This window comes from Oryzias melastigma, linkage group LG17 (genome assembly GCF_002922805.2).
Source record: "Oryzias melastigma strain HK-1 linkage group LG17, ASM292280v2, whole genome shotgun sequence".
Taxonomy (NCBI): domain Eukaryota; kingdom Metazoa; phylum Chordata; class Actinopteri; order Beloniformes; family Adrianichthyidae; genus Oryzias; species Oryzias melastigma.
Genome location: NC_050528.1, coordinates 3,794,962 through 3,816,633, shown reverse-complemented (window position 1 = coordinate 3,816,633; position 21,672 = coordinate 3,794,962). Strand labels below are relative to the sequence as shown.

At 38.4% G+C, this 21,672-nt stretch overlaps 1 protein-coding gene and 1 long non-coding RNA gene across 2 annotated transcripts in view; one reads left to right on the top strand and one right to left on the bottom strand.

Annotated features, from left to right (window-relative positions):
- Positions 1-21,672, top strand: part of b4galt2 (UDP-Gal:betaGlcNAc beta 1,4- galactosyltransferase, polypeptide 2) — a 205,385-nt gene that overhangs the window by 7,532 nt on the left and 176,181 nt on the right. The gene's annotated exons all lie outside the window — the stretch shown is intronic.
- On the bottom strand, positions 8,414-21,023 carry LOC118599901. Its single transcript, XR_004949441.1, has 2 exons — positions 20,811-21,023; positions 8,414-9,295 (listed from the first exon to the last, which is right to left on the bottom strand). It is a non-coding gene; the product is annotated as an uncharacterized LOC118599901 (long non-coding RNA).

Here is a 21,672-nt window from a genome sequence, read left to right as displayed (position 1 = left end):
CCCCAAGATTTACTTTTACAGATTCTTCTAAAAATAACATAGAACTGACTGTCACAACCAGGCGAACAAAAAATAAAATGGTTGCTATGGAGATAAAACCAACAGAAAGCCGCCATTTTGAATTTTTTGACGTGCATCTCTGAGCAGGGTGGCGGGGGCCGAGGGGGAAAGTAATGGGCCTTAAGCGGCCTCTCAGCCAATGAGGGTGGGTGAAAAGGGGGTAAAGGGGGTGGGTAGCACCTGCAGGCCATCCAATGGTGCTCGTTGTCTTATTTTACTTTTTTTTAAATTATTATTTACCAACATGCACACCTTAGTCTCAAGAGATTTAAACCATTTTTCCTAATACATTTAATTTAATATATTTACCATGATTGTATTTTGGATAGAATGGATATAAAACAACAAAAATAAAGATCTTATTTGAGATTTGTAGGTAATGTTAGATTAAAATAAATTAGTTTGGCCAAACTGTACTAGAGGTTTGAGGTCAATCCCATCAAACTTTAAGAAATCCTGCTTTTATGAACTTTTTGAGCATAAAGTTTACCGTTTTTATTCTTTTTAAAGATGGAAACAACATTTGTGGCTGTTTTTATGTCTAATTGTTGTTGTTGTCGGCATATCGGCTGGTTAACAGAGCTGACTGAAGCTTGCTGTTTTCACTTTCCGCCTCAATTCTCAGTAAAAAGAAGCTGTGAGAAACAAAAAAGCTTCTTTCACATCAGGTTCACTCATTATCCTCAACTTATTGGTCCTAACAGGCAGCAGCGACTGTGATTCATTTTCTGATTGCTCTTTCATGTTGTTGCTATTTGTTGCCATGGGAACTAACTAGGCCATTCCTGAGTTCCAGGGGGACGAGTTCAGAGAGGAACACCTGTGTGTGTTTGTTTGTGCGTTTGAAGTGTCCTTTGTGGTGTTTGCTCGTCTGCCGCCTTTTTCTTGTGTCCCTGCTGTCATCAGAAAACAAAAGACGCAAAACGCACCTCAGAGGGGAACACAGACCTTCAAAGGAACTGTGACATTTTTGGGGAGCGCTTTGCTGGAGTCCAGACGACCCCGGATGTTGAGGATTGAGGCTTGTTTTGAGGCCGAAACCCCAAAACTGTTATATTCTAAAAGATTGAACTGCAGATGAGGAGAGAGTAAGTGTTCATAGAAAATGATTTATTCCAGCTCCAACCAAATTAAGTCACCAATTTTTCAAGATTTGGACGCCACCATGTTGGGGTCAGACAATGACTTTGTCCAGTTCTCATATACAGTGAATCAGTAAAAAAACAAAACCATCCAATGAAATTTTGAGACTCACCAAACGTGACTGTCAACACGAATAACCAAAGAAAACCAGACAGAAACGTCTGACGAAGTGAAGAATTAAAAAAATCATCAGTTTTCAGTCTTGAGGTTTGTGCCTGAGAAAAAATAAAATATGTGAGATAACGTTAAAGACCCGCTCCAATGAAAATCAAGTTCTTGTATCTTTTTTCTCATGATGGAGCACATAAAGAAAATTAAGATGAAAACTGTTTTCTGAGTATTTCTTTATTAAAATGGATGTGAATCAGGAGCAGACAAAAAAACATTTAGTTTTTACATAAACACCACAAACAACTAGCTCCCTGCTCTGCTCCATTCTGATCAACCACTAACAGACCAATAGATCCATGAACGTCTTTGTTTTCCTCGTCAGAGCTGGAATCTGGATCTAAACTGTACGGCTGGATAGAAACGATATTACTTGACTGATAAGTTATTTTTGTTCTAATGTTAGCTTAAGTCCTTCCCTAACTACTAAAAAAACTTCATAGTGCGGGACACCGAATAGACGTCACCAATTTCACGAAATGAAAACCTGATCAATATGAAAATGTAATGACAACTATTTATGAATTCACTGTGTTCTAATGACGGTTTGATAATAAAAATATACACTTAAATGATTTTTTTTCCACAAAAGTTGTTAAAACTGAATTCATTGTTGTCTATACTCCCAGATCTAGTGAACATCGATCACTCTGATCTGTTGCAGAGATTTCTAGGGGATTTCTTGGGGCTTCGATTTAGGAATTGTAGATTCAGACAGGACTACAAAATAGGGGCGTGTGTTGGCAAAAGTCTGGCGAAACGATACAAATCACGATATTTCAATAAGTACTCCAAGATTGTATCAGAACCATTGTTCACTCCTTTATTTAAGAATATGACTTAGAAAAGAAATCTAACTGAATACTAACTGAAAGTAAGACACAGAACTATGCCATCATTAAATAAATTGTCTTGTCAGCATTTTAAATCGATACAAGTATTAACAAACAAAATATCGCGATATTTCGCCACATTTATTTTTCCATACAAACGAACTATTTGGTAAACTATGTGGGGAGTAGTGAAGGAATATGGACATAGGGTAGGGGGTTTTTAAGGGCCGTAAGCTAGCAGGAGAGAGTATAAACCACATTCGTCAAAGTCAAGGCCCGGGGGCCGGATCCGGCCCTCAGGGTAATTCTATCCGGCCCTCCAGATCATTTTATTTTATTGTTATTAATGGCATTTCTAACTTGTATCATTTTGACTAAATATATTTTTATGGAGAGTAAAATATTGAAAGTTAATTAAGGTTTAAGTTGATTTATTCTGGAGTAATATTCCTGCTTTTTTATTATTCATAATTATGGTAAAAAGTTACAGCTTTAAAAATAAAAAAATGTAGTTTTATTGTGTTCAATAAATGTTTATCCAGTTCGGCCCGTGACCAAAGGCGTGTTTTGGATTTTGGCCCCTTGTGGGATTGACTTTGATACCTCTGGTGTAACCAAAGGGATGATGGGAAATGAAAGCAGGCTCACTCTGTGCCAGTCCCACCCACAAGTCAGAGGTGAATTTCTAATAAACTCCTGCCGTTCTGCAGAAACTGTGTCCTAGAAAACGACAACTTTTTCAGATTTTGGTCTAAAAACAGCACAATAATAATTAAAAGACCAACTGGGAACGCTTTGAAAATAGATCAAATATAATGAATGGGCAATTAAGGAGCCAAATCTGACAACTTCAGTTTTGTTTAAAATGGTCAAAAATTTGATATAGATTGATTCCAGGGTAGTGTAAAGCTGGCATTATGTGACAATCCAAAGATGACTAAAAAAAACTCTATTAACTGATACTTTTTAAAAGAGAATAATAATGTGTAATCTTAGATTTGTTTTTGTAATAAAGAATTCTTGTTTAAATTAGAGAACAGTTTTGTCATTTAGGTGGAAATGACAGGAACTCATTGGAGTTTAACATGATAAACTTTGCTGAACCATAAAATCATCTCTTGGCTTTTTCTTTCACATCTTTTAAAGACAAAAAAAAGAAAGTAGATGATTAAAAAAGCTTCCTTTAAACCATCCTCCAAATCCCCGTCTCACTCCTCGTGCCCTCAGTCCCGCTGCCAGTGAGGCTTTCTTTCTGCTGCAGCACTTCATTTATTTCTTTGCTCCGATGCCAAATGAGCAGCTGGATGAGAGAAGACGGAGTGAGGGAGGACACGAGAGATGATGATGATGATGATGCTGCTGCTCTTCCTCTGTAGCTGTAACACATCAGGACTGGAATCTCGCCGTTCCCGACCTCCGTGTTCCCGTCGGCTCGCTGGATCTCGTACAGGTGCTCAGCTATTGCACATTCACATGTGGAAATGCAGGTCTGGTTATTACATCAGCCTTCAAAGCCCCCCCCCCACAGCGGCATATACAGTCATGAAGGCCCGGCCGGCTGCAGACTCCATCCTTCCCTCCAGCAGCAGAGCGGCTTGATTGTGCTTCCCATCCTGACAGCCAGAAGCTCGGCGTGTTCATCGATCACTTTGCTTTAAGTAATCAGAGCCGTTGAGCGGGCAAATATACGGTCGTCATGGGAATGCTGTTACCTCCAGGGCCAGATCAGGTATTCCCTACGATTCATCAGGCATTTTCTCAAAGAAGTCAACATTTTTATTTAAAAAAACTATGTTTTTTCATCAAAATTATTAGATCACACAAATCACATTTGTTTTATAAATCACTTTAAAAAAATGTCTATTTTTCATGTAAATTTAAATGAGTTCAACCTTATTTTTCAGCATTATGATACGTTTTATGATACATTTCAAAGAAAAGCTACGGTGGCCCGAAGTCCAAATCACATCGACACAAAAACTCATTAAAGATCACAATGACAATTAAGAAACTAAACAAATGATAAAAAACATATTTTAGAAATTAAAACAACACTAAAACGTAAAAAAATGATGAATTACAGAAATCGAAACGAAATATAATAATAATAATAATGATAAAGTATTATGTGATGTCACTGATAAGATGATGACATTTGAAGAAAGAAAGCAGAAAAATAACTCAAAAGGAACTGGATTAATAACCGATTTATCAACAAACTTTTGCAGTGGGCGTGGCCAAAAGCATAAAACATGTATTTTGTTGAGGACCTCGCCATGTCACATGACTTCCTGTTGAAAAAAAGAAAAAATGTTTTCATCCAATCAGTGGTTTCTTCTAATGTTTCATTTTTTTACATTTCATTTCGATTTCTGGAAATTTCCTTTTTTGGATTTTGTTTTACATTTTCGTTTTTTTTTGTTTTAATGTCTAAAATGTAAAGTTGTTTTTTTCACTGGAAAAAGTGAAACATTTGTATCAATTAACAAAAAAAATGTAGAGTTGATGCTTTACTCAACTTAAACATTTATAAAAACGAATATTTTTAAATGTGACAAATTACAGATTTTTCTGGTTAATTGATTCACAGCTTCCCTTTTTATAGTGTATTTTTATTGTCTTTCTTAATTTGTCGCTGTAATCTTTAATATTTTTTGCGTTTAGTGCTTTCTTAATGGGATTTGGACTTCAAGGCCACCGTAGAAAGCAGTTTTGTGCTGTTTTTCTCATTAGGATGGTGTGTTATCAGCAGTAAAACATTAAATATGGTCTTTTGTTATTAAATAACTTGTGGATAGAAACAACTTCTCACTCTGTCCAGCTGTTTGTTCAGTTTTTGGTCTTTTCCTTACAATCTTCCTCTCATGGTGAGGGTTGGGAAGCAAACGCGGTTGTGTGAGTTCACGTCTCCAGACCATCTGAAGAACGTGGCCAGAGAGATCTCAGGGAAGTTGTCCTTAATTCATAGTGATTCTCTTCATGGCTCATTTTTTGCTGGTTTCTAATTACGATTGTTTTCATTAAGAAAATGGGATTTATTTATAGAAAACTTTAGTCACTCCAAAATGAAATGTTGCGTTGCTTAAAAGGAGGTCACGATGCAACCTAGTTTCACTGTCCGTATAGTATGGACAAATACTGTAAAAGCCTCTGGGCTTATGAAGCTTAATAGCATAAAGATTGAAATCCTTTTTGTACATTTTTTTTCTTCTTAAATTCTATTATTTCCAATAAGACAAACAAATTGCTTTTTTTTTTTGGTCATTTTTGTATCCACATTGTGTGTATTTTGTGTGTGTTAAGACGTTTTAACAGCACAGCGGGTCATTTTTGTCGCTTGGGCACGATATCATATACTGTTATCATCCAGCTTCTTAGTGCTGTGACCTACATTTTTAAAAAAAATGCAGCGTGCTTGTTCTGTTAGCCCCCCCCCCGTCTATGTAATGTCATTCTGGCTTTGAACAGAGGGGGGTTCAAACAAACAACTGAAATGATGTGGCCTTTTAAGTAAGTCGAAAGGGAAGATGCCTTTTAAATCTATTATCTTTTGTTGCTCCTTTTGCCGTTGGTACTGATGCAGCAGAGCTTCAGTGGGAAGGCTGCTCGTGTCGAGTCAGGAGAACTTGTGTCCGTCCCTCTGAGCTCCGCTGGGTTTGCTGGAGATGAACCTGCCTACAGCGAGATGTGCTGGCGCCACGAGAGTGCTCTGAGGCTTTACAGTATCAAGTGCAGCCTCGCTGATGCATTTTTTATTAGACCAGAAGGGCCCGCTTGTAGATTAAATACGCAGGAGACCTCCACCTCCACAAACCAAGAGAGAAGAATGGAAGGAGTGAAGGAGACGCACAGGCTGTGATCTTCTTCCAGATGGTTGTTTGTAGATTTGCTGCTTTAGATTATTTAAGTGGCATTCATCTACATCAGGGGTGTCAAACTCAATCGCACAGAGGCCAAAATCCTAAACACACCTTAGGTCACGGGCCGAACAGGATAAACATTTATTTAATACTCTAAAACTACATTTTTAAAACTTTAAAACCATAACTTTTAACATAATTATGAACTATATATATAACATTACCTCCAATAATGCTAGTGTGAAGGCTGTAAGCTGAATTTGGCTGCTGAAGATACTAGCGCTGATAGCTGAAGATGCTGAAATTGATAGCTAAAAATGCTGAAGCTGATAGCCATCCTAAAATATTAGCTAAATGCCAAATTAGCCTAAAAAACTGAAAAAAACTTAGGCTAGCCAAAACAGCAAACATGTACCTGAAAAAATAGCTAAGCTTCAAAATAGCCTAAAAAACTGACAAAAATCAGCTGAAAAAGATAAAATATTAACCTAACTCCAAAACAGCCTAAAAAAACCTAAATTACCTAAAACAGCTACAATGTAGCGGAAATATTAGATAAACTCCAGAACAGTCTATATAGTAAAAAAAAACAAAAACCCTAAATTAGCCAAAACAGCTAACATTTAGCTGAAATATTAGCTTAACAGCAAAATGGACTAAAAAATGAAAGAAGTCTAAATCAACCAAAACAGTTAGCATGTAGCGGAAATATTAGCTTAACTACAAAACAGCCTAAAAAAAAATTAAATTAGCCAAAACAGCTAGCATGTAGCTTCATTGGAACTCTTCCTGCTTATTGTTTATTTTTGTCTGTGTTGTTTGCTAAACTCGTGTTTAGTGCTGAAAAAAATGAGGCTTTTAGCTTCAAGCAAGATCGAGGCGACTAGAGGAAACTTTTTGGAAAAGTTTCCATCCTATTAGATGTTTGCAGCTTCATGATGTAGTCCTGGAACAGTTTTTAGACTTCATAAATACAAATGTTTACATCATGGGAGGCGTCCTGAATCGATCCGTTGTTGTTCTGTTTTATCTAAGGCTTCCTTTCACATGCTGGTTCATCACAGTCGTACAATCACATCCTACGGGACTATTATTTAAAGTCTTCAATTAACCTTTAAGATGTGTTTTTGCGCTGTGGGAGGAGTCAGCAGAAAAACCCACTCATGCACATGAAAGCTTCAGGGCCCCAGCTGGGATCAAAACCAGAAACTTCTCTGAATATTCATGGATTAGTTGGTTAGAGAAGAAGTGGAAGAACATAAATGGGATCCCTTCTGCCCATAGGTTTATGATCCTCGTGCTTTTGATTCATCTGAATCAGTAGATCAGTAGTATTTGATAAAAACCTGTATCAGCATTCAGCTCATCTCCAAAAGCCACGCCCCCTCAGAGGAGATTTTGGAAATAGAGGCTTCAGATCAACATGAAAAATGGCTTTTTAAGACATTTAGGTTGTGGGATTTTGGTTAAAAACTTCATAATCATAATCAAACACGACTTATTTTTAAATAAAATAATTGGCATGGGGGACATTAAGCTGCATCCGGACGTGAGTCACGCAGCAAGAGCATCGAGTTTCAGAGTTAAGTCAATGTACAGACACAGTCTGAGGTTCTGTGGCGCGATTCCCGGGTCCAGCGCGGCGCGTCAAGACTTCACTTTGCCAAGGTCAACCAATCAGGGCCTCAGCTCTGGGCTTGTGCAGTGACCCAATCAGCGGGGGGTTGATGCGAGGGTTTTCATCCTGAACTTCCATCCATTTTCTGAACCTGCTGGGGTCACGGGGTTGCTGGAGCCTATCCCAGTCACTGCTGGGTAAAGGCTGAGTACATCCTGGACGGGTAACCGGCCCATCTCGGGACTACAAAACCACATTTAGAACATCCAAATTACTTTTGAAGCATGTCTTTGGAGTGTGGGAGGGAGCTGGAGAGCCCGGACAAGCCCCCGCAGATTCCCAAGGAAAAACATACAAACTCCAAACAGAGAAAACCAAGCTGGGATTTGAACCAGGGCCTACTCGCTGTGCAGCAAGAGGGTTAACCACTACACCACCGTGCACTGTTGTTACTATTCATATGCAAAGTAATTAACAAGAACCGCTGCAGTTCCTCCATAGACCACCGGGGGCAGGTTAGAGAAGAGGACAGTTGTCCAATGTCTTCCTCATTGAGAAGTTTACACCTGAAATAGATAATGTTTGTTTTCATTTCCAAAGCTTTTTTGATGTTTATTGCTTTAGATCAGGGGTCTGCAGACTATGGCCCGCGGGCCGGATCCAGCCCTCCTCCGCATTTGGCCCGGCCCCCCAAACTGTTTTAGCTAAATTAGACATTTTTCCGTTTTTTGTTTTTTTTTTGGCATTTAGCTAATATTTCAGCTATACGTGTTAGCTGTTTTAGCTCATTTAGGCTTTTTCAGTTTTGTAGGCTAATTTGGAGTTTAGCAAATATGCTAGTCATTAAAGTAATTCCAGACAATAAACAGCCTTAAATCATTACAAATATTAATATAACTCACTCAAATTCCAGCATTAGAAGTGGACATAAAATCAGTTGTAAAGTTCAACTTTTTAAAAACACATTTAGTTGTGAATTTTACTGCCAAGTGTTTGCGTTTCATCTCTATTACAGAGCTTTTAAAAGCCTTATTGCACACATAAAAAGTGTTATTTAAGCGATTTATGTGGCTCTTAATGCCTCAGTGTCTTCTGCCAGAGGATTAAAGACACAATTGCCGGGGTGTGAGGGATCAGCGAAGATCCTTCGTGCCCTCTTAAGTCCACGTGTGTTTGCATCCTGTTCCAGCAAGGGTAGAGGGCACCCCGTGATCCTTCTGCAGAGCGGCCGTGCAGCTGTTAACCACATTGTAGCGGAGTACGTCAGCACGCTCTCCACTGTCGGTGTCTGCATCAGGTTGACCTTCAGGTGGCATTTTCCTAAAGACTCAAACGGAGGAGTCACTGTTGCATCCTTGTGCACCACTGCAGCCAAGAAACGAGAAGTAACATACTTCAAGTAGACATTGTCTATCTGCAGTGTAGAGATGTTTGCTCTTCTCCTGTCCTGGACCATCTCCTTTGTACTGTTGTCCATCAAACCTTCTACCAAACTCCAGACTGCAAGCCTCCTGAGCTCCTTTCTGGACCCTTTCTTGTCTTTTCCAGAGATGATCTTCAAACTTGACTTATATGTTTGAGAGCTGGATAGGGACACGGTGGTTTATGACTTGCTGCAATGTGGAGAACAACAAAGACTACATCAGTTCATGACCTGTTTGCCTTATAGACAAACTGATGCTGGACGAAGTATGCAGGGAAGCAGGACTTGAGGTGACAATAGACAAACCTCTCAAAACATTTCACTGCAGATTAGGGCTGCCATGATTAGTCAACTGATCAACGGCGAATCGACTATTAAAATAGTCAACGACTAATTTAATAGTCAATTAGTGGTTACTTCATATTATGTAGGGTCAGAGTGTAGTAAAGTTGAAAGTTATAATGGCATTATGCTAGCTTTTTAGACTATTTGGGCATTTCTTATGTTTTTTTTTAGACCAATTTGTTGTTTAGCTAATATTTCAGCTACATGCTAACTATTTTGGCTAGTTCAGGATTTTTTCAGTTTTTATGCTATTTTGGAGTTTAGTTAATATTTCAGTTGCATGCTAGCTGTTTTGTCTAATTTATGCTTTTTTCAGCTTTTTAGGCTGTTTTGGAGTTAAGCTAATATTTCAGCTACATGCTAGCGATTTTGGCTAATCCAGGATTTTTTCAGTTTTTCATGATATTTTGGAGTTTAGCTAATATTTCAGCTGCATGATATCTCTTTTGGGTAATTAAGGCTAATTTGGCATTTAGCTGGCTATCAGCTTCAGCGTTTTCAGCTATCAACTTCTGTACTTTTAGCTCTCAGTTTCAGGATCTTCAGCTATCAGCACTAGCATCGTCAGCAGCCAAATTCAACTTACAGCATTCACACTAGCATTATTACAGATAATGCTCTATATCTTATAGCTTTTAGTTGGTTTAAGGCTATTGATGGTTAAGAAATGTGGTTCACATCCAGTTTACGCATGACTCCATTAGTCGACTAATCAAAAAAATAATTGGTGGTCAGTCGACTATTAAAATAATCGTTTGTGGCAGCACTATTGTTAATTTAACATGGTTGTAGTCATTGGAACTGATTCTGATGGAGTTCTTTGGAACTGGAGTGATAGTTTTGAGGCGTGATAGCACCAACAGGTCTCAAGAAGGTGCTAAAGCTTCTTATTGTGACCAGCTTTAAGAGAGAGTCTCTGACTCGGTGTGGCAACTGGAACTCTCTTGGTTGTAGATTTGTTTCTCAACAGAGACTATCTTGGTGTGTTCATGTCTATGATAAGGGTTCTAACTCTTTTAGTTTTATGTCAGTATTTCATATTTCGGGTGAGGTTGTGTATTTGTTTTCTGTATGTAGTTTTTTTTGCTGCCCTGATATTTGTTCACACCTGGTTTGGTTTTTTAATCAACACAGCTGCTTCCTGACAGTTAATCACAGTAACCATCTGTGGCTTTGTCGGAATTCCATCACTGCTTCCCGGTTAGTGCACAATAAAGGGTTCTCGCCACTTCTTGGAATGTCCAAATCTACAGTTCCAAAATCCAGTGCTGTATAAAGTTCATAGACATCTTTGCAAAAAACCAGTGTACATCAACGCTCACTGGATTGATAAATAAACTACAATCCATTGTATTTGTAGTTTTCATCATCAAAACTCTTAAATAATCCATATTAAATGTTCACATTTGTACTTCTGCAAATGGGTGATGTCATATTTGGGGTTAAAACTAAGTAGTGAGTATGTGTCCAGCACTATTTAGTCTATTAGGGGTTAGGGAATTCAGACATAGCCTCTGTTTATTTGAAAGGTTTGTCTTGCATTTACAACATCACACATGTATAGATCCCTGAGGGACGCCACAAGCCCATTCTCTGGTGTAAACTCAACCATTCTAAAACTGTCTGTTAAGAAGCAGAAATCCACTCCGATTATGTCAGAAGTTATTAGTAAGTGGATGAAATCAATAACTTTGACAAAGAAGCACTTGTGCTTTAAAAGTATCAAGTAGCTTTAAAGATTTACTTGAAACAAAAGATGAAGGGGTGTGTGTGTCCTCATATCATGTTTTTGATAATCCACTGTTAGCATGAGCGTGAACATTAACATCAGCTAAACATGGCTTTCAGCCTGGGGGCTCTATTGAGAACATCTGCTGAAGAACTCGAGAGTCACACTTAAGCAGAGAGCTGTGTGTGTGTATATTTGTGTTTTTGAATAGTACAGTATAATATTGTATGTAGATCATAGTGATCAAGGTTTTTGGCCCCAGTCTGATTCCCCATCTGATTTAGTGCAAATTTAAGCAGACATTTGAATTTCATAAAATGAGGAACTCAACCTAAAATGCAGCAGGCATGTGAACAAATATAGAAATAAAAGTGTCTCAAAGTCAAGCTGGTAAAATGCTTTTAGATTCTTGCTTTTTTAAATTTGTATTGTCCTTTTCTGGCTTAAAAAAGTGAAAATGTAGGTTTTTCTTGATGAAAACCATCATTTCTACTTGTCTAACTTGATCCTGTTCCAGTTTTCATTTTGGTCCGTTTTCATTTTGGTGCATTTAAGAGTAATCCTCTCAGCAGCAGCTCCTCCCATATCCACAAAAACCAGCGGCTCCAATTGTGCTGACGTCAGCATGATGTGAACCGCCCCCTCCAGGACGGGGCGCCCCCAGACCACAACGAACACACACCCACTTTCTCCGCGGAGCAAAGCGTTGTAATCTGAGAAGAAGTGGCTCATATTGTGTCTAGTCTGCAGAGAAAACAATGGATCGTAAGACAATGTCTTTTGAGTGTAGGAAATGATTTTTTTGGCTGCGAGAGCTTTAGGTGTTTGTTTAAACTTCCAAAAGAAAAGCCACAAACCGCAAGAACTGCGGACATCGCACAGACACGCTGAGGAGGCTCAGGGAGCCTCATTGGTGGTCAATGGCAGGAGTGTCAAACTCAATCGCAAAAGGGGCCAAAATCCAAAACACTCCTGAGGTCCTTAGGAACAGGATAAACCTTTATTGAACGCTCTAAAACGACATTTTTAAAACTTTAAAACTTTAACGTTCTAACATAATTATGAAGTAGATATATAGCATTACCTGTGATAATGCTAGTGTGAATGCTGGAAGCTGAATTTGGCTGCTGAAGACGCTGAAATTGATAGCTAAAAACACTGAAGCTGATAGCCAGCTAAAATATTAGCTAAATGCCAAATTGGCCTAAAAAAACTGAAAAACACCTAAATTAGCCAAAACATGTACTTGGAAAAATAGCTTTATTTCAAAATAGCTTAAAAACTGAAAAAAGCCTAAATTAGCCAAAACAGCTAGCATGTAGATATTAGCCTAACTCCAAAACAGCGTAAAAGCCCAAATTAGTCAAAACAACTATCATGTAACTGAAATATTAGCTAAATTTCAAAATAGCCATAAAAAAATGGGAAAAAAATCCTAAATTAGCCAAACAGCTAGCATGCAGCTGAAATATTAGCTAAACTCAGAAATAGCTTAAAAAATCGTAGTAAATGCCAAAATATTCAAAAAAGCTAGCAGAATATCCATTTTTAAAATGTTAAACCCTTAACTTTTTAACATAATCATGAATAATAAAAAGGTAGGAATATTATTTCAGAATAAATCAACTTAAACCTTAATGTTGTGACATGGGCGGGACCAATAAGGAGCGAAAGGCGGTGCCTCAGAAATCGAGTTGTTTTACTTCCGGCTATTAAAAAGGTCCACAAAAATGGCTCATATTTCATAAATAATTTGTTTTTTTAGTGTTCCAAAGGTAATATATGATCACATATATGGATATAGTTTCCTCTGAAAGGCTGAAGAAAGTCCTGGTATGGCCCCTTTAAATGCAGTTATGTCCTCATCCATGATGCAGAGGTAGGGTGGTCAACCTCTGATCTGAAGATTGTAGGTTAGGTTTGAGATGTATTTTTTTATATGAAAAGTGCTTTATAAATAAAATCGTTTGAATTTGAATAATTAGGCCAGATTCCCAATCATGTGTTCAGATCGGGACATTCATGACTGTGTGTATGCTTCACTATCTGGTAGTTATTATACAGACAGGTGAATCATGGTTTTGGATGGATGAAGATACAAACATCTGAACATGGCAGTGAGGCGTCTCCTGTCTGTGCTGCTGAGAAAAGACTGTCTTCTGCTCTGTTGCATCAAACCTAGTTAGAAATGATCAATGATGAGCTCACTGACAGGGAAATTGAGCCCCGTGTAGAGTTTAATATTCTTCTGCTCTTTGATGCTAAATGATTATAACTACAAGATGTGAAGGAGTGGGTGATGTGACAGAGATACTTCTCTGTGAAAGTCTTCTTCCCTCTACAGGTCACAAACTGATGTTTTCTTTTCTTTTCTTTGTATTTGACAGTTTTTCACTCCTTGTAATTTTCCGTTTGGTTTCCCATCGTCTGTGTTTGGCTTTGTCTAGTTGACCTCGGGTGAATGTCCATCACACTGAGGTGCCCTTGAGCATGACATTTCGTGGCGCTGCACTCTGAGACTAAACTGTCATGAAATATTTCTGCGAAATCCAACTGTGAAGGTAATTTGTGTTGGTGGGTGTGTTATGGTGGTACTTCTGAAAATGTTGTGAGCCTGAGGCGTCGAGAGGTGTAAGAACGACTGTAAAAATCAAGCAAGGAAAGTGTTATATAACGTGTCTGAGGAGGATAGCACCAGAGGTGTTTCATTTGGATTTATGCAACCACGAAAATGTGGTGAATTGCGCAAAACAGCAAAAAAACATTTTTATTTTTCAGTTGGAAATATTATTTCATGGTTAGAGTTAAAGACTTTAAACTCAAAGCCAAGAATCTTTAAACTGCTGTTCTGTGCTATGGTAATAAAATTCAAATAAAAGGTTTTGTTGCTCTGTGGTTTACTGCCTCCGTAAGGGAAGCATGAATGTAAGACACAAACGTATTGACTGATCAACAACATTATTATAGTCACTCTCCGATCAGCTTTTGTCTATTTTGAGAGCGTTCTTAGTGGTCCTTTAATTATGATTATGCCATTTTAGCCAAAATCAAAATATATATGTTCTAGGTAGGGATGTCCCGATCACGTTATTTTGGTCACGATCCGCTTCCGACTCATCTGATTTGGTGTATTTGCCGATACTTGAGTCCCAATCTGATACTTTTGTAACACATTTAAAACGTGAACAAAATTAAAAAAACAGATTTGTGTTGTCTCTTATTTTTATTTCATTAATGCTCCTTACATAGAACGCTTTAATAAACAAGTAAAAATAGAGCAAACATAAAGGAAAAAAGCTATTTTCTTGTTATATAAGTGATAATTAGTCACGTGAGTCATGTGATTCCTGTCCTCATTTAAACTTCTTAAATCTGTTTTAGCGTGAATTTGATGATGAGTGTTCGTGATTAGCTGATATTATTAGAACCATTTATTATTTAGATTATTTGATTCCTTTTTTAAGCTCTTATGTCATCACATTTTCAGTTTTTCAGGCTAATTTTGTATTTAACTAATATTTTAGCTGGCTATCAGCTTCAGAGCTTTTAGCTATCAATTTCAGCATCTTCAGCTGTCTGCACTAATGATGGTTAAGATCTGTGCCTTACATCACAGTTTGCACATGACCCGATTAGTCGACTAATCGGAAAATAGGTGATTAGTTGATTATTGAAATAATTGTTTGTGGCACTAGTCACAAACGATCTTCCCTTCCACCGTTTGCTTCACCCCCCCCTCCATGAATAATGTACCCTCACAAACTACAGTCTGCCGGTTCATATGGCGGCCAATTAAATTTTTAAATTACAGATGTTGCTGGAGTTCAGTGAGCCTCGGTTTGCCCCTGTGTTAAACTCTGGTATCAGTGTGAGCGCGTTCTCCATCTGACAGATGTTTGTCAGGTTTATGTGACACACCAGGCTGTTTCATTCAGTCAATCTTCACACCTTAAAATAGCAACACAGTTTATCTGATGGATGGAATTTGACTGGTTTTCCTTCTGACAGATTGATTTTAATGTTTTGGTTTTGTCATTTCATTTGGATGTGTTTAAATAACAACTAAACTACTTCGGATGTGAAAAAAGCATTTAACCCAAATAACTGACAATCGCAGAATCATTTTAAGGATTAATGTGTTTCAGGGCAACAGGAGGTTGGAAACTGCAAATTAACACAACTTGTTTTGGGTTTTGTTTTTTCTTTGTTTTTAATAAATATTAAAGGCAAAAGAAAATGAAATAAAGTGAGAAAAAGTTCTACATGTGGATAAAAACAAATGAGAAATGTACCTCGAATGACCGCTGATGTTCACACAAACGTCCACTCTGCTTTAAGATAACGCCTAAAGAACTGCAGGATTTTGTTCTACGTTATTCTAGGACTCTTGATAGAAAAAAACTCCAGTTAAATTCATGCAATATAACTTGCATAAATGGAAACTCTGTCGGAAGATTTAATACGAAAATTTCAGAAGAAACCGTGCCTTCATTGTGGTTTTTTAGTTAGGGATTCGTCAGAGAGGGTCTTTTTCAAGAATCGAGTCCAATAAAACTTTATGAACAAAGCAATTTTTTTACTTACTTAAAAACATGAAAAGATAAAATGATAAACCTCCCCCCCCCCGACTCCCCCACACCCAATATAATGAAACATAAAATGACATGAAAAAAATAGTAATATAACTTAGTTTGACTCTTATATGAGGAAGGAGGATTGACTTAGTCTTAGAAACTAACTGAGCAGAAAACTTCTACTTTTTGGTTTCATAAAGACTGATCAGGATAAGATCTGACCAAGATAAGTCCTAGTTTATCACAGAGAAAGCCTGTGGAGCTCAGATTTATGGATTAAACGTGGCAGCAGGTCAACAGAAACCAAATGGGAGAATTAATTCTAACCAATGTTTACACTATGAGCATTTATATCCACCATAGAGTAAGGCGAAATAATAGTACTGCACCAAAGGAAGAGGACATGGATGCTTCTAGAAACTCATGAGATGGATAAAAATAACAAGTTCTGTGTTGTTATTTAAAATAAAACAGTCAAATGGGCCTGTCAAATTCTGCAGAAAAACTCCAGGAACGCTGTAATGAAATATGTCCAACACGGAAACAAATATAAAGAAGTCTCTTTAGGATTATAAGAAGTTTTTATCAAAAATAAAAACTCCAGGAACAAAAAGAGATGAGATGACTCAAAAACTCAACAAACAAAAGTTTAAATTGGATCAATAAAACATTTCCTCATTGCTTTCTTTCTTTTTTTGATGTTTCTTTACATTTGAGTGATTTAAATACATATTACAGTTTGATAAAAAGACAGTAGAGCCTTTGTGTCAAATTTGATTTAATCAAAAGAAAATCTATCAATCTTTTAAAAGAAACTTACATTTTAAAGGATTTTATTTGAAACTGGTTTCCTGCCTAACGCCTGGTTTACACCGCACCCAGAAGTACCCTTGTTTTTTTAATATAATTATTCTTTCAAAGGGAAGGCAATATAACATTTGCTTAAGCCACTGGTTTATGCTTGATATTTTTCCAGTCCTGTGTGCTACCTCTTTTAGCCGTTAACAAAATGACATCAACATTCCGCGGTCCTCTGTGGCCGACTCGCGCAGTGCAGCGATCATTTCGCCATCTGGTTTATTGTTTGTGCGATCCGCTTCAATCCTGGCAGGAAGTTACGCCAAGATACTCGAGAAAATGCAGTCAATTTTCAAAATATAACCAATTTTTCATACTAAAATACAGTGATTGACAAATGTGATCATATTTTTGTATCTGAACAGACTGTAGAGATGAAAATAGAGTTTTCAACCCTCAGTCGCGGTGGTTGGGACCGGAGACCTCCGCGAATACGCGAACCCCCCATCCCCCGCGGTCGAAGAATGAGCGTTACTGATCCATACTGCTCAAAAACACTTCTGATCATGCTTTGTAAACATTTATGAAAGAACATTGAAGTATTGCTCAATATAGTTTTTTTTAAATCCAGAACAATATACTGCAAACTTTACTCTCTTTGTACCTTAAAAACACGTGCTTCCTCCTTCATCAGTTAAGTGCGAGAGGGCATCTCTATCCAGAATTTTCGGGTTTCCTCCATAATAAACACCTGCTCTGGATGGTAATTAACTTCAGCGAGAGAGAAAGTTGATGACAAGTCAAGATGAACGATGTCAAATTAATTGTAAAAGCTCCAAATAACCACAGCTGAGCAGAAGTGTCTGTCCACCATCGCAAAAGAATACCCGTCTGGTGTGAACTGGAGGTGAAGCGGATTCCGCGCGCACCTCGCTTTAGAGCTCTTCTTTTGTCCGGTGTGAACCCGGCATTAGGTCAAATTTCTGAATGTGATTGTACAATTGTAAAAGCTCTAAATAACCACAGCTGAGCAGAAGCGCCTGTTGACAATCGCATAAGAATACACGTCTGGTGTGAACTGGAGGTGAAGCGGATTTCGCGCACTCTGCTTTCGCGTGCGGTATTAACCCAGCATAAGGTGGAAAAACCTAAGGTGGTAAAACCTTTATTTCAATCAAAATCAGTTTACGAACAAATTAAAGTTTTACCTTTTTATTTTTTACCGATTAAATATATTTTAATAATTCTAAATGTAAAAATAAAAAATTATTTTGTGCAAAAAGAGCATTTCATGAAATTATTTTTTGCATAAAATGGTTAAAATGATGAATAACTTTTCACCAGCATTTCAAGTTAACTCCATGTCATCATTGATGCTTATGCTTAAACATGTCTATATACACAATCTGTTTATACTCAATTGGGTTTTTCCATGTACCTAATGAATAGCATGTATAATATTCTCCCGCCTCTCCTGCAAAAGCTCTTCATCTACACTCGCTCCGTCTGCAGCCGTTTGTGGGATTACAGTTACAGTAATCCTCAATCCAGTGAATAGTGAGCTAATGCGGTTTTTAACCTTTATGCCCAAAGCTGCGGCTTCACATGGAAATCAGCACACCAGCTTATCTCTGTGGTGAGAGATGTTTGGAGGTGGAGGTTTCTCACTGATCACTGGTCTGAGCGAACGAGGAGGTGTGAGGCTGGTTCATGCGTCAGGGATTGGGCTAGATCAGGGGTCTGCAACCTTTGACACTTAAAGAGCCATTGGACTGGATTCCTTACTGACGACAACCCGGGAGGAGCCACAAAGTCTGACTTCACCCTTTAGAAAAATAGAGACACTCTCCAGAAGTGAAGAGGCGAGTGCAAGCAGGTTGGAATGGGTGGAGAAAAGTGTCAGGTGTGATGTGTGACAGAAGAGTTTCAGCACAAATGAAAGGAAAGGTGTACAAGACTGTGGTGAGACCAGCCATGTTGTTTGGACTAGAAACAGTGGGACTGAAGAAAAGACAGGAAGCAGAGCTGGAGGTAGCAGAGATGAAGATGCTGAGGTTCTCTTTGGGAGTGACCAGGATGGATAGGATCAGGAATGAATACATCAGAGGGACAGCACATGTTAGAGGTTTTGGAGATAAAGTCAGAGAGGCCAGACTGAGATGGTTTGGACATGTTCAGAGGAGAGACAGTGAATATATTGGTAGAAGGATGCTGAGTCTAGAGCTGCCAGGAAAGAGGTCTAGAGGAAGACCAAAGAGGAGGTTTATGGATGCAGTGAATGAAGACATGAAGGTGGCTGGTGTTAGAGTGGAGGATGCTGAAGACAGGCTTAGATGGAGGAAACTGATTCGCTGTGGCGACCCCTGAAGGGAAAAGCCGAAAGGAAAAGAAGAAGACTATGTCTTCTCCGAACATATTTATCTTTTTGTGGATTTGTTCTGATTCTGATTAGTTTTGCCTGCCTGGTTAGCAGGAGTGGTGCGGATAGAGATGATGGCTGAACTGTTGGACTTTCTGCCCGTTTTATGCTCTGAAACGTAACATCCGATGGCTATTTTTGAAGCAAGTCTCTCCGGGCTTCTTGGCGGACATGATATTGATGGGGCTCTGTTATGAAATTTATTACTGTTGTTAAAAAGGGAGTTACAGTCATCCTTGAATAAACTGGTTACATAAAGGGTTTATTGCTCTGCATCTCCTGCTCGGCTTCTCTGGTCTTTAAGTTTTTAGGAGTTGTTGGCCTTGATTTCCCTCCACATACACGCTCGACATAGATTAAAATAAATGTAAGCAAGCTGGAGAAACACGAAAATCAGATTTCAACTGTCTGCTTTTCTTTTGAACGTTCTTGCTATCTTCAGAAGAATCAGTCATGTAAATTGGAGACAAATAAAGAGGCTGAGGTGCAGATGGATTTATAGGGTTTCATTTTCTTGCACCACAGGAGTGAAAAAGCGCTGATGCTTTCTGTCTGCACTGATCTCCGATAAGTCCGGGGCAGCTGGGCAAAGACGCGCTCTCATTTTGGTCTGTGGATTTATTTCTGCTGTTCTTTGCTATAAAACAATTCCTGAGAGGCCGCTGCAGGAGCTCGTCTGCTCTTCAGCCTGAATACCAACAACTTAATAGAACATAAAACCTTTTTAGTCTTTTTTGCAATGGGGTGGCTGGGAAATTATTCTTGGCTTTATGGTGCAACTGACGTCTAGTGTCTGCAGAAATCCATGCCAGTGACTGCAGATTACACATTCATGTGCACCAGACACGCTCTCTGAAGGATCAATTCTGGTGTTCCTGACTTGTTTTCTCCAGACTAAAGAAAGACCTGACTAGGAAGCGTTTAACTTTAAGGACATCACATGTTTTTCTGGTCAATGTTGGTCTGACGTTTACCAAAACGTGTTGTAGGGAGGAAGTTTAATTGTGGGTAAAATGTTGGCTGGGTGTTAGCCTGAACAACCATGAGACGTTCATCAAATGATCACTATTCAAGAATAATCGTGTCTAGGATTCTTATCTGGTTTCCCACCCAAACAGAAACCAGTTTAGACATCAGACTTCATCAGGAATGATCAGCGTGGTCTAACATCACAGATGAGGCTTTCATGGCTACATTTGACAATTCTGTCCTACTCTGTCATTCAGGGAACCCATTAGGGATATATAAATAATAATATAAATAATAATAGCACCATGTTGGTGAGAGGGTGAGGGGGCATCTCTGTGAGCAATCAGAAGATGTCCTGTCAATTCCTTACTGACCAATTTCAACCGCACCTATAGTACACACACCTCTAACACTACAAATATAAACCCAAACACGCATTTACAGTCTATGTTTGGATGACAACCCAACATCTGGACCACATCCTGTCCAATATTCAAGCGTTCTCACTGTGATGATTATTTCATTGACCACACATTGGCCCGACATACGTGTGCTGTCTGGGTCCAGTGGAGCAGCATGTGCTCAGATCTGGTACACGTTGCCTGGTGAAGTATCAGAGCATACAGTCAAGCGCAGACCCCAGATGGAGCTGGATTTTACCCAAGAAGCTGTTGTCCGACATGTTGTAGTTTACTAAATAACAACTTCAGATCTGGAAATGTTGCGTCTTTGTTTTTCTTGTACAAGATGTTTCTTAATCTGTTTCTGACACATGCAGAGCTGTAAATGTCCATGACGACCAGACAAATATCACAGCTTTTCTGCTTTAACGCTAAAGAGAAGGATGCCCTTCCAGATACCTGAGACCTACCTCCCTTCCTGCTTGTTCTCGTGCTTATTCTTGTCCTCCTTGCTGCAGATCACCTGGACCAGGTGTGTTCAGTCAATCAGAAACAGGAATCACCTGATCTAGATGATCAGTAGGAAAAGGACAGGAGAAATTAAAAGCAAACAGACAAGATGGCAGATCTGTTGTTGTTGGACAGTCCAGACATTTCAGTCACACAAAGAAACATTCCTTGTAAGTATATCAGAAAAGATTTAGTAATGTCCAGATTAAACTTCATGAATGCAGCTTTTATATTGAAGCCTTTAGTACTTTAATGGACTGGTTTGATTAGATATCAAACAATTGAAACAAACCATCCTCTGGTTTGATTTTACAAATTGTGTTTAAAGTTTGTTAGTTGTATATGTATTCAGTACATACCTACAGTCATTGCACTGTTTTATTAATCAACTGATTTTGTACCTTGATGGAAGAACTTTCAATGTGGCTGTTGGTTCCTTAACCAGTTTATTGTGGCGTTCCCCAAGGTTCTCTACTTGACCCTATTTTATTCATGGTTCTGCTTGGGAGACTTATGAATCAAATTACCCACATTTCATATCATTCCTATCCAGCTTTACTGTTCTTTCCCAGAAAATAATTATTACAAACTCTGTTTAGTTTGTTGAATTGCTTGACTACCATTAAAATGTGGCTGTGTAATAATAATCATTTACTCTTAAACTCCCGGAAAACTGAGACTTTAATTTTTGCCTCAGAATATAAGATTCCTTTCTCTCCAGTCGAATCAGAAACCTCGGGGTGTTGCTTTTATAAGGCTATGTCCCTGGAAGGTCACTCAAACCAGATAATAAAAAGCTGTTTTTATCTTCTGACTGAGGAA